We start from the raw sequence: 12,012 nt of genomic DNA, 5'->3' as shown, positions 1-12,012 counted from the left end.
GATTGGGAACACGTGTACACCTGTGGCAGATTCATTTTGATATTTGGCAAAACTAATACAATATTGTAAAGTTTAAAAATAAAATAAAAAACAAACAAATAAACAAAAAAAGATTTAAAAAGCTGTCATTGGGTATGCAGTGCCTTGCTGAGCCATACTGGAGCTTGAGGAAATTAAAAAAATCAGTAATACTATCAGTAATACCGAGGCTGTCTTTATTTAAAGTACTGGTGTAATGTTCATCATGGGTTTTCTGTATTAATTTAGATTTTTTTTAAAAGCAGATTTATTTAGCTTTAATTCACATACCATAGAATCCATTCACTTAAAATGTACAGTTCCAATTTATAATAGCCAAAGCATGGAGACAATGTAATTTTCCATTGATAGATGAATGGATAAAGAAGATGTGGTACATTTATACAGTGGAATATTACTCAGCCATGAAGAAGAAGAAAATAATGCCATTTACATTCCAGTGGTCATATATGGATGTGAGAGTTGGACTGTGAAGAAAGCTGAGCACTGAGGAATTGATGCTTTTGAACTGTGGTGTTGGAGAAGACTCTTGAGAGTCCCTTGGACTGTGAGGAGATCCAACCAGTCCATTCTGAAGATCAGTCCTGGGTGTTCTTTGGAAAGAATGATGCTAAAGCTGAAACTCCAGTACTTTGGCCACCTCATGCGAAGAGTTGACTCACTGGAAAAGACTCTGATGCTGGGAGGGATTGGGGGCAGGAGGAAAAGGGGACGACAGAGGATGAGATGGCTGGATGGCATCACCGACTCGATGGACATGAGTTTGAGTGAACTCCGGGAGTTGGTGATGGACAGGGAGGCCTGGTGTGCTGCAGTCCATGGGGTCTCAAAGAGGCAGTCATGACTGAGCAACTGAACTGAACTGAATGGACCTAGAGCTTATCATAGTAAGTGAAGTAAGGCAGATAAAGACAAATATTATACGTGGAACCTGAAAAAATGATACAAATGAGCTTATTTATGAAACAGGCTCACAAATGTATAAAACAAACTTATGGCTACCAAAAGGGAAAGGTGGGAGAGGTATGAATTAGTAGTTTTGGATTAGCAGATACAAACTATTATATAGGAATAGATAACCAATGAGGTCCTAGTGTTTAACACAGGGAACTATATTCAATACCTCATAATAAACTATAATGGAAAATAATCTGAAAATGAATATATGTATATATGTATAATTGAATATATGTATAATTGAATCACTTTGCTTTATACCTGAAACTAGCACATTGGGGATTTTTCTTTTTTCCAGAGTTTTCAAGCTTTTTACTCAGTGCCTGAAGTGTCAGCCAGGAAAAAACAAAGTCACTTGATCTGCCATAATGAAAAAAATTCATTTGTGTTCTGTCAGCGTTCCAGTGATATTTTGGTTTCTTAAGAATTAACATAGTAGGATCACAGTAGATAGTTAAAGGAAATAACAAGATCTCTGCTTGGTCCTTTATTGCAAAGGCAGACTAGGAAGAATTGGATATGTCCCTGAAAAACCCATTTCATTTTCAAACTGATTCAACCTAGTTTCAGGGAAATGAGCAAGTTTCAGATTAAGAAATGAGCAAGGAAGACAACATTTAAATGATTGTTGCTTGCTCTGAATCCTATTCAGCACACCACTAGACAACATGACTAGACAGCATGCTGCTGCTGCTGCTAAGTCGCTTCAGTCGTGTCCAACTCTGTGCGACCCCATAGACGGCAGCCCGCCAGGGTCCCCCGTTCCTGGGATTCTCCAGGCAAGAACACTGGAGTGGGCTGCCATTTCCTTCTCCAATGCATGAACGTGAAAGTGAAGTCTCTCAGTCGTGCCCGACTCTTAGCGACCCCATGGACTGCAGCCTACCAGGCTCCTGCGTCCATGGGATTTTCCAGGCAAGAGTACTGGAGTGGGGTGCCATTGCCTTCTCCACTAGACAGCATGACTGTCTTAATTCTTCCTCATCTGGTTTAGGACTTAACCTATGACAACTAAATAAATAATTTTGAATACAAGTACATTTAGGCAGTAAGCAATGGAACTAGAAAACCTTTTGCTATCCAATGACCATGTTTAGGTATATACAGAGTGTAACCACAGACCCCGTCCAGCAGGGAAATTTGACAAAAAACCCTGTTTCTACCTGTAACAGCTGTCTGTGGATGTATCCTGAGTGGAAGGTGTTTGTTCTTATGTTCAATTCCTCGTTAAGTAAACCGGACGACGCGTGTGGGGCCCATATCCAGAAAGATCAAAGCACCAAGGCTAAAGACAAAAAAAGTCAAGTTGTGGCACTTACTGTATAAACAGAGCAACACAGTATTCCTTTATCATACCATTCTATATAGCACGAACACCAGTCTATCTCTTGACACCAGCCCTTGCCTTCCCCACATTTGACATTGCAGTTGGTATACCCAGGTCATTACTGGATTCAGCTTTCTGGGTCCTTTGTTGTTGTTCAGTTGCTAAATTGTGTCCAATTCTTTGTTACCCCATGGACTGTGGCATGCCAGGCTCCCTTCCCCTCCACTATCTTCCTGAGTTTGTTCAAATTCCTATCCATTGAATTGGTGATGCTGTCAAACCATCTCATCCTCTGCTGCCTGCCCTTCTTTTGCCTTCAATCTTCTCCAGCATCAGGATATTTTCTAATGAATTGGCTCTTCACATCAGGTGGCCAAAGTATTGGAGCTTCAACTTCTGTATCAGTCCTTCCAGTAAATATTTAAGGTTGATTTCCTTTAGGATTGACTAATTTGATTTCCTTGCAGTCCAAGGGACTCTCGAGAGTCTTCTCCAGCATCACAATTTGAAAGCATCATTTTTTGGTGCTCAGCCTTCTTTATGGTCCAACTCTCACATCCATACATGACTACTGGAAAAACCATAGCTTTGAAAACCATACAGACCTTTGTCAGCAAATTGGTGTCTCTGCTTTTTAATACACTGTCTAGGTTTGTCATAGCTTTACTTCCAAGGAACAAGCATCTTTTAATTTCATGGCTGCAGTCACCATCTGCAGTGATTTTGGAGCCCAAGAAAATAAAATCTGTCACTATTTCCATTGTTTCCCCATTTGTTTGCCATGAAGTGATGGGACTGGATGCCATGATCTTCGTTTTTTGAATGTTGAGTTTTAAGCCAACTTTTTCACTCTCCTCTTTCACCCTCATCAAGAGGCTTTTTAGTTCCTCTTCACTTTCTGCCATGAGAGTGCTATCATCTGCATATCTGGGTCCTTTAACTTGCTGCATATGCACTCTATTCTAAATGTGATTAATCACAAAAATAATCTCTTCAAGAAACCTTCATAGCAAAATAACAGATTTCCTATTACCAGTAAGAGGATCAAGTTTAATAGGCCAAAATAGAAGATGGGAAGTCTGACAGAACTCATGTAGATGGCACAGGAGGTCTCTGACCTCAGGCCCCCTGTGCTGAGCAATAACATCACTGGCAAACTCCAAGATGTAAGAACTATAAATATCCAGTCATGCAGGAAACAAGAATGTTTCTTTCTCATTTAGTCATCCTCTGAACCCTCAGCAGACCTTTCGTTTGTAGCCACTTTCCAATTTGTGCCTTTGTCCTCTCTTGTATTTCATTGTACAATGAATAGTGTGAATTGTAGGGATGTGGGCTTTTTTCTCTTTTTTCCTTTTGGTTTTCTTAGTGTCTCTTTCCTCACTTGCCACTGAACTGCTGGATGCAGAATCATCTGACTGGGATGTGTCACTTTCTGCCTCTAGGAATAAAGCAGATTTCTTGAGAGACTTTTCCTGGATTTTTTCTTCAGCTTCTGTGGTTGTCTCCTTTTCCTAGCACTAGAAGCCCCAGTTTCTTCTGAGATCTCACTTGAGGAATCAGCTGTTCTATCTGTGGTTTCCTTTTTGCTTTTCTTCTGGTTTTTGTGTGATTTTTTTTTCTTATTTCTTTGTGGGATTTCTTTGACTTTTTATGTTTGTGGGTAGATGATTTTACCTGGGGAGATGTTTTTTCCCCGTTAGATAGCATGTACTATCTTGTTGATCACTGTCTGTTTCAGATTCCTGAGGGTATAACTCTTTATAGCCACTGTGACCCCATCTGTCTGGTGTGTTAGCTTCATAATCATATAACTACTTGTTCCAGGATTTAGCCTTAAGAAAATCATCATCCACTGCTCCATAAATTTCATTCTTTGACTTCCAATAGTCTCTTGACTTTCTTCATCGAAACCATCATTAGGTATCTGGCTTGAACTACTGGGTCATATTTTCCTTTTGGTCCCCCAGTAAGCATCTTCCATCTGTTTCTCCAGTTCTCTAATTCCTCCTGTAACTTATTGTGAGCATCTGTGTGCCAGATAACATTCCTTAAGAGAACTTGCCCCATGGAAACTTGGGACATTTTTCAATCCCTTGATCCTGAGGCAATCAGGCACTTGTTAGTGTGAGATAAGGAACCACTCCATTACAAGATTTCCTCCCACTTGGGAAGCAAAGAGTCGGAGCTCAAAGGCAGCTCTACACCATGTGCCACAGCCTCATGTGGCAGGGATGGAGGGAGGAAGTGGTCTCTAACACGACATTTTGATTCAGCTGTACTTCAGTAAAAAAAAAAAAAACATGTACGATTCCAGAATTTTTAGTAAATTCACAGATATGTGCAAATATTACCAATTTGGATATATTTTTATCACCAGAAAAATGAACACCTGCTCTTTAGATAACAGTCCTACCACCCACTATCTCCTTCAGCCCTAAGCAGTGACAAATCTACTTCCTATCTCTATGGTTAGCCTTATTCTGGACATTTTATATGAGTGGAGTCATACAATGTGTTACCTTATTTGACTGGCTTCTTTAAGTTAGTGTAATATATTCAGTGGTCATCCATGTTGTAGCATGAATCAGAGCTTCCTTCCTTTTTATGGCTAAATGATATTCCATTATATAAATATAACACATTTTGTTTATTCATTCACAAATTGATAGCCATGGGCGTTGTTTCCTACTTTCAGCTATTTTGAATAATGCTGCTATGAACATATATGTAAATGTTTTTGTTTGATAAGCTGTTTTCAAATCTTTTGGGTGGATTCCTAGGAGTGGATGTGCGAGTCATATGGTAATTCTATGTTCAACTTATTTTGGAACTACAAAACTATTCCACAGAAATTGCACCATTTTGCAAAAATTACCACTAATACTATACAAGGGTTCTAATTTCTCCATCCCCTAGCCAACATTCATTATTATCTGGTTTTGTTTTGTTTTCCATGATAGCCATCCTAATGGGTGGGAAGTAGTATCTCAATATGAATTTGATTTGCATTTTGCCTGTGATTAGTGATGTTGAGCATCTTTTCATGTACTTGTTGGTCATTTGTATATCTTCTCTGCAGAAGTCTATTCATGATCTTTGTTCAATTCCTGATTGAATTTTTTATTGTTTATTAGTTGGAATTCTGTGAATTACTCCCTTGTCAGACATATATTTGCAAGTATTCCCCCCATCCTATAGGTTGTCTTTTCACTTTTCTTGATAATGTACTTTGGTACATAAAAGTTTTTAATTTTGATGAAGTTCAAATTATATTTTGTTTTGTTGTTTATGGTTTTGGTATCGTAGTTAGGAATTGTTTGCCAAAACTGAGGACATAGGGAGTTACCTCTATGTTTTCTTCTATTTCATCATTCAGCCCTAACATTTAGCTTTTTGATCCATTTTAGTTATATTTGTATATGGTATGAAGTAAGGGTCCAATTTCATTCTTTTGCATGTGGCTATCCAATTGTGCATAGTACCATTTGTTAAAGAGACTGTCCTCTCCCTGTTGAATGATCTTAGCACTCTAATTGAAAAGCAGTTGACCAAAGATACATGGCTTTATTTCTGGACTATCAGTTCTGTTCTATTGATCCCTATGTCAGTTCTTATGCCAGTACCAAACTGTGTTGATTACCATTGCTTGTTAGAAAGTTTTGAAATTAGGAAATTTGAGTCTTTCCACTTTGTTCTTGTTTTTCAATATTGTTTTGACTATGCTAAGTCCCTTGTAATTATATATGACTTTTAGAATCAGCTCGACAGTTTCTACAAGGAAGTCAGTTGAGATTCTGATAGGCTCTATGTTAAATCTTCAGATCAGTTTGGGGAGCATTGCCATCTTAACATTATTAATTGAATCCATGAACATAGGATATTTACCCATTTATTTAGATCTTATTTTTCAGCAATGTTTTGTACTTTTCACAGTACAACTTTTGTGCTGCTTTTGTTAAATTTATTCCAAAGTGTTCTTTCCTTTTGTGTGCTATTATTAATGAATTTTTAAAATTCCATTTTATATTTTTTATTGCAACTATAGAAGTAGAACTGATCTCTACATATTGAAATTGTATCCTGTAACCTTAGTGAACTCATTTATTAATTCTAACAGTCTTTTTACCCAGTTCCTTAGGATTTCCTATGTGTAAGTTCATGTCATCTGCTAATAGAGAAAGTTTCATTGCCTCCTTTCCAATCTGATGCCTTTTATTATTTTTTTCTTGACCGTTTGCCCTGGCTACTATTTTGAGCACATTATTGAATAAAGATATTGAGAGCAGTTACCCTTGTTTTGTTCTTGATTGTGCAGGACAGGCATCCAATCTTTCATCTTTAAGTATTGTATTAAATTAGCATTTATCTTGATTACTGAGTTTTGGGGAACCCCTAAAAAATTTCAGCCTGAGATGTCACTCAATTCACTTCAGTCCTGGACCTGCACTTTAAAAAGATTTGAAGAAAATTATAAAAACTCCTAAGGATTCTACTGTACAAGTGGCTTTTTCTTCTCTTCCTGTTTTGAAGAAGACATCTATAAATCACAGTTCATGCATTCATTGTTTTGAGTGAGGTTAACTTGTGGAAAAAGATCCAGTTAACAGGCTTATATACAAAGAAAAAGCCTAGTCTCTAGATCAAATGATAAGGGAAGTCACAAATTATTCCTATTTTAACTTTTTTGATTACTCAACAAACCTCAGGCCTGTATATATCCCATAATATGACTTATACTATCTATATGAAAGATTGTGTAAAGTATAGAGTTACCTATACTTCCCTTACTGTCTTCTTTAATTCTGTTAAGTTTGCTAAACTCGTTAGGGTCTCAGGAAAACTTATTATCTTTATCCAGACCTGCATGTTCTGTGTACTCCATTGAATCCCTGGCACAGTGTAAGTTGAATGACCTAATTAATAAAGTGGAGATTTATTTTGGAAAGGTTTTTGTCTGGAATGTTGGCTTTCTATGGAGCTCTGATTAGTGAATTGTCATTTAAAGGTTTTTAACATATTTGAAAGTCACTCACTAAAAAAAGATAAAACTCTAGTAAATGGACTGTACTAATTGTGATCAGGCCAGATGTTTGTTGTTTTCATTGAATTGACTCATGCTGATTATGACTGAATGGTGTGTTAACAGTATTCTATCTTTTTAAAAGGAAATTCTTTGTATTTTTAATTTAATGTTGAAGAATATAATAAACTTTTAGAAGACAGATTACAATTAAATGTATTTTTTGCTAAGATTGATTAGATTATGGTTATTAGATTATTAGATTATAACTTACAGTGGATTTTAGTTAAAGAGTTCTTAATATAATTAATTAGCTGATCATGTGGGTAGAATTCAATACATTCTTCTTGGTCAGAATAACAAATATTATACAACATAAATATTATGTAATATATGAGTGGGCTTTTAAAAATCTGTTTACATTTTTCAAAATTTTCATGTAAATATTTTGTCCAAAATATAGTCAAAGGATAAGCATCTTCTATTCATATTGACCTAAATCATTGGGGGAATAATTGACACTTTTTAAAGAAATCAGTGGTAACAAGAAATACTTTAATTTCTTTTGCTATTGTTTAGGTTTTGCTTAGTATTTACAGCATGGACTTCAGATTTCAGCTATAAATTGATTTGAAAACTAGTATCTTTAAGCTTAAAGGCCTCCAGTGCAAAGACAATAAAATGATTTATTCTTTATTTTTATAATACTAGAAAAATGTAATAAAAACACTGCATTGCATCTGGATTTTTCAAGTCACTTGGAGCTTGATTATTCCATTATATTGGAGACAAAAGCATTTTTGTTTTAAGATAGCTTATGAATCTCATTTTGCTTGGATAAACAGCTTTCTGGTAAGGTAATTACTGTAATATAAAAGCACTTAAGAATTTTACCCTTTGGAACATGAAAGACAAATTCAATTTTGGCCAGTTAGCATGGGGATGGGAAAAAACAACCTTCACCTCCTTTCTTAAACTAACCCTAAACTGGAAGCTTTAATAATGAACCCACTTAATTGCCTTCTCCAGTAAAATGTATAATAAATTTTTGTTTATCTTTGATTTTTTTCTGTAAAGATTTCATTTAAAATGTTTTTGTAAGTTTTTTTCTTCTTCATTGTCTTGCTCCCTCTCTTTTCTTTAAAATTGAGTTATAATTGACATATAACATCATTAATTTCAGTTACACAGCATAATGAATCGATATTTATGTATAGTTTGAAATGATCACTTGAGGAAGTCTAGTTAGCATCTCGGAGAAGGCAATGGCACCCCACTCCAGTACTCTTGCCTGGAAAATCCCATGGACGGAGGAGCCTGGTAAGCTGCAGTCCATGGGGTCGCTAGGAGTCGGACACGACTGAGTGACTTCACTTTCACTTTTCACTTTCATGCATTGGAGAAGGAAATGGCAACCCACTCCAGTGTTCTTGCCTGGAGAATCCCAGGGACGGGGGAGCCTGCCATCTATGGGGTCGCACAGAGTCGGACACGACTGAAGCGACTTAGCAGCAGCAGTTAGCATCTATCACTGTACATCATTACAGCTCTTTATTCTTGTGATGGGAACTTTTAAGATTTACTCTTAACAAATTTAAAATGCAGTACAGTATCATTAAGTATAGTTACCATGTTGTACATTACTTTGTCACTTTCTTTAAATTAAAAATGTCTCTTGGAAACCAAAAAATATATTTTTATTGTACCAAGGATTTTTATAAATTTTATTGAAATATAGTTGATTTATAATGTGTTAGTTTCAGATGTACAGCAAAGTGATTCACATATAACATATATTCTTTTGAAAATTCTTTTTGTTATACATTACTACAAGATACTGAGTAGAATTCCCTATGCTATACAGTAGATCCTTGTTGATTATCTATTTTATATATAGTAATATGTATATTTTAATCCCAAACTCCTAAATTATCCCTCTCCCAACTTTTCCCCTTTGATAGCCATGTTTGTTTTCTGTGTCTGTGAGTCTCTTTCTGTTTTGTATATAAGTTCATTAGTACCATTTTTTAAGATGTATAAGCAATATCATAATTCTGCTTGGCTTTCTCTGTCATACTTAATATGATAATCTCTAAGTCCATCCATGTTGCTGCATTATTTCATTCTTTTTAATGACTAAGTGATGTTCCATTGTATATATGTACCACATCTTCTTTATCCATTCCTCTGTTGATGGACATTTTAGCTGCTTCTGTGTCTTGGCTGTTGTAAGTAGTGCTGCAGTGAACATTGGGGTGTATGTACCTTTTCAAATTATAGTTTTGTCTGGATATATGCCCATGAGTAGGGTAGCTGGGTCCTATGGTAATTCTATTTTTAGATTCTTAAGAAACTTCTATACTGTTCTCCATGGTGGTTGTACCAGTTTACATTCTCACCAACAGTATATGAGGGTCCCCTTTTTGCCACACCCTCTCCAGCATTTGTTATTTGTAGACTTTTTGATGATGGCCATTCTGACTGGTGTGTGGTGATACCTCATTATAGTTTTGACTTGCATTTCTCTAGTAAAGAGCAATGTTGAACATTTTTTCATGTACCCTTCTTTAGAGAAATATCTATTTAGATCTTCCCATTTTTTGATTGGGTTGTTTGGTTTTTTATATTGAGCTATAAATGAGCTGTTTATGTATTTTGGAAATTAATCTCTTGTCAGTCACATCATTTGCAAGTACTTTCTCCCATTCTGTATGTTGTCTTTTCATTTTGTTTATGGTTTCTGTTACTTTGTAATTTTCTTGTTTGTATAAGTGAAGATACAGGATTCTTCATGGTTTTAGTAGGATCTGAACACTGTCTTACTATCTTTTGAATGTAAAAATGTGGAAAAATATTATGGAGGTTTCTCAAAAAATAAAAATAGAGCTGCCATATGATCCAGCAGTTCCACTCCTAGGTATATATCTGAAAAAAAGAAGAAAACATTAAGTTGAAAAGATACATGCACCCCAGTGTTCATAACAGCATTATTTATAACAGCCAAGATATGGAAACAACCTAAGTGTCCATCAACAGATGAACTGATAAAAAGATGTGACACACACACACACTGGAATACTACTTAGGCATTAAAAATGAAAGTTTTGCCATTTGCAGCAGCATGAATGGACTTGGAGTATATTATGCTTAGTGAAATAAGTCAGACAGAAAGACAATTACTGTATGTTATCACTTATGTGTAGAATCTAAAAAATAAAACAAGCTAGTGAATATAACAAAAATGAGACATACTTGTAGATATAAAGAGCAAAATAGTGGTTATCAGTGAGGAGAGGGAACTAAGTAGGGGAACTGCTAAGTCGCTTCAGTCGTGTCCAACTCTGTGTGACCCCATAGACGGCAGCCACCAGGCTCCCCCGTCCCTGGGATTCTCCAGGCAAGAACACTGGAGTGGGTTGCCATTTCCTTCTCCAATGCGTGAAAGTAAAAAGTGAAAGTGAAGTCTCTCAGTTGTGTCCGACTCTTAGCGACCCCATGGACTGCAGCCCACCAGGCTCCTCCGTCCATGGGGTTTTCCAGGCAAAGTACTGGAGTGGGTGCCATTGCCTTCTCCGAAGTAGGGGAAAGATACGAGTAAAAGATTGAGAGATACAAACTACTATGTATAAAATAAAATACAAGGCTATATTATACAGTACAAGGAATATAACCAATATTTTATAATAACTGTAGATGAAGTATAACCTTTAAAAATTGTGAATCACTTTTTTTGTATACCTGAAACTTATCTAATATTGACTATAACTCAGTAAAATTTTTTTAAATGTGGTGAAGGATAATAATGTGTCTTTAACATGCTGTGAGTTTCTCTTGGTTTCTGACACACGCACACACACAAATTGAGGTTGAACCTCTCTTCTTCTGCTTCTTTGTTGTTGTTCTTCTAGGAAAGGCCTGTTCAAATACTTGCCCATTGGGTTCCTCATCTTTATAAATGATTTTGGGGGGACTACTTTATGTATGATGAGCATTAAACTGAAACTTCCTTGGTGACTCAGTGGTGAAGAATCTGCCTGCCAATGCAGGAGACACAGGTTTGATCCCTGTTCCGGGAAGATCCCACATGCTGTGGAGCAACTAAGCCCGTGTGCCACAACTTCTGAGCCTGTGCTCTAGAGTCCTGAAGCCACAACCACTGAGCCTGCACACTCTAGAGCCTGAGCTCCACAACAAGAGAGGCCACTGCAATGAGAAGCCTGCACACAGCAACTAGAGAGTAGTCCCCACTCTCTGCAGCTAGAGAAAAGCCCTAGCAGCAATGAAGACCCAGCACAGCCAAAAATAAGTACATAAATAAAAGTTAAAAAGAAAACCTTTTGCCTGTAGTAGTTATTACAGTCCCTGTCCACTTCCCCTTGCCTTTTAAGTGTGTTGCACCATGTAAACTTGTAACTTTTTTTAAAGTAACAACCATACAGACCACTTTTATTTTCTTTATGGCTTCTGTGTTTTTTGTTGGCCCTTAGATTGTTTTTATGTCCTATTAAAAAGATACTCTCTCCTGTTCAGTAGGTTGCCATTTTCTTTTCTTGATAAGTTTCCTTTGTGTGCAAAAGCTTTTAGGTTTAATTAGGTCCCATTTGTTTACTTTTGCTTTTGTTTCCCGTTTCTGTGGAGACAGATCCAAAAACATATTGCTAAGACC

The 12,012-nt window shown here is 36.5% G+C and overlaps 1 protein-coding gene and 1 pseudogene across 4 annotated transcripts in view; one reads left to right on the top strand and one right to left on the bottom strand.

Annotated features, from left to right (window-relative positions):
- The window catches only part of KLHL13 (kelch like family member 13), a 198,264-nt gene that overhangs the window by 57,590 nt on the left and 128,662 nt on the right, over positions 1-12,012 (top strand). The window lies entirely within an intron of this gene.
- On the bottom strand, positions 3,543-4,408 carry LOC139181050 (uncharacterized protein NKAPD1 pseudogene; annotated as a pseudogene).

Source organism: Bos indicus, chromosome X, assembly GCF_029378745.1.
Source record: "Bos indicus isolate NIAB-ARS_2022 breed Sahiwal x Tharparkar chromosome X, NIAB-ARS_B.indTharparkar_mat_pri_1.0, whole genome shotgun sequence".
In the NCBI taxonomy this organism is placed as follows: Eukaryota; Metazoa; Chordata; class Mammalia; order Artiodactyla; family Bovidae; genus Bos; species Bos indicus.
The sequence above is the reverse complement of the archived record's forward strand: the minus strand, read 5'-3'. Positions and strand labels throughout refer to the sequence as shown.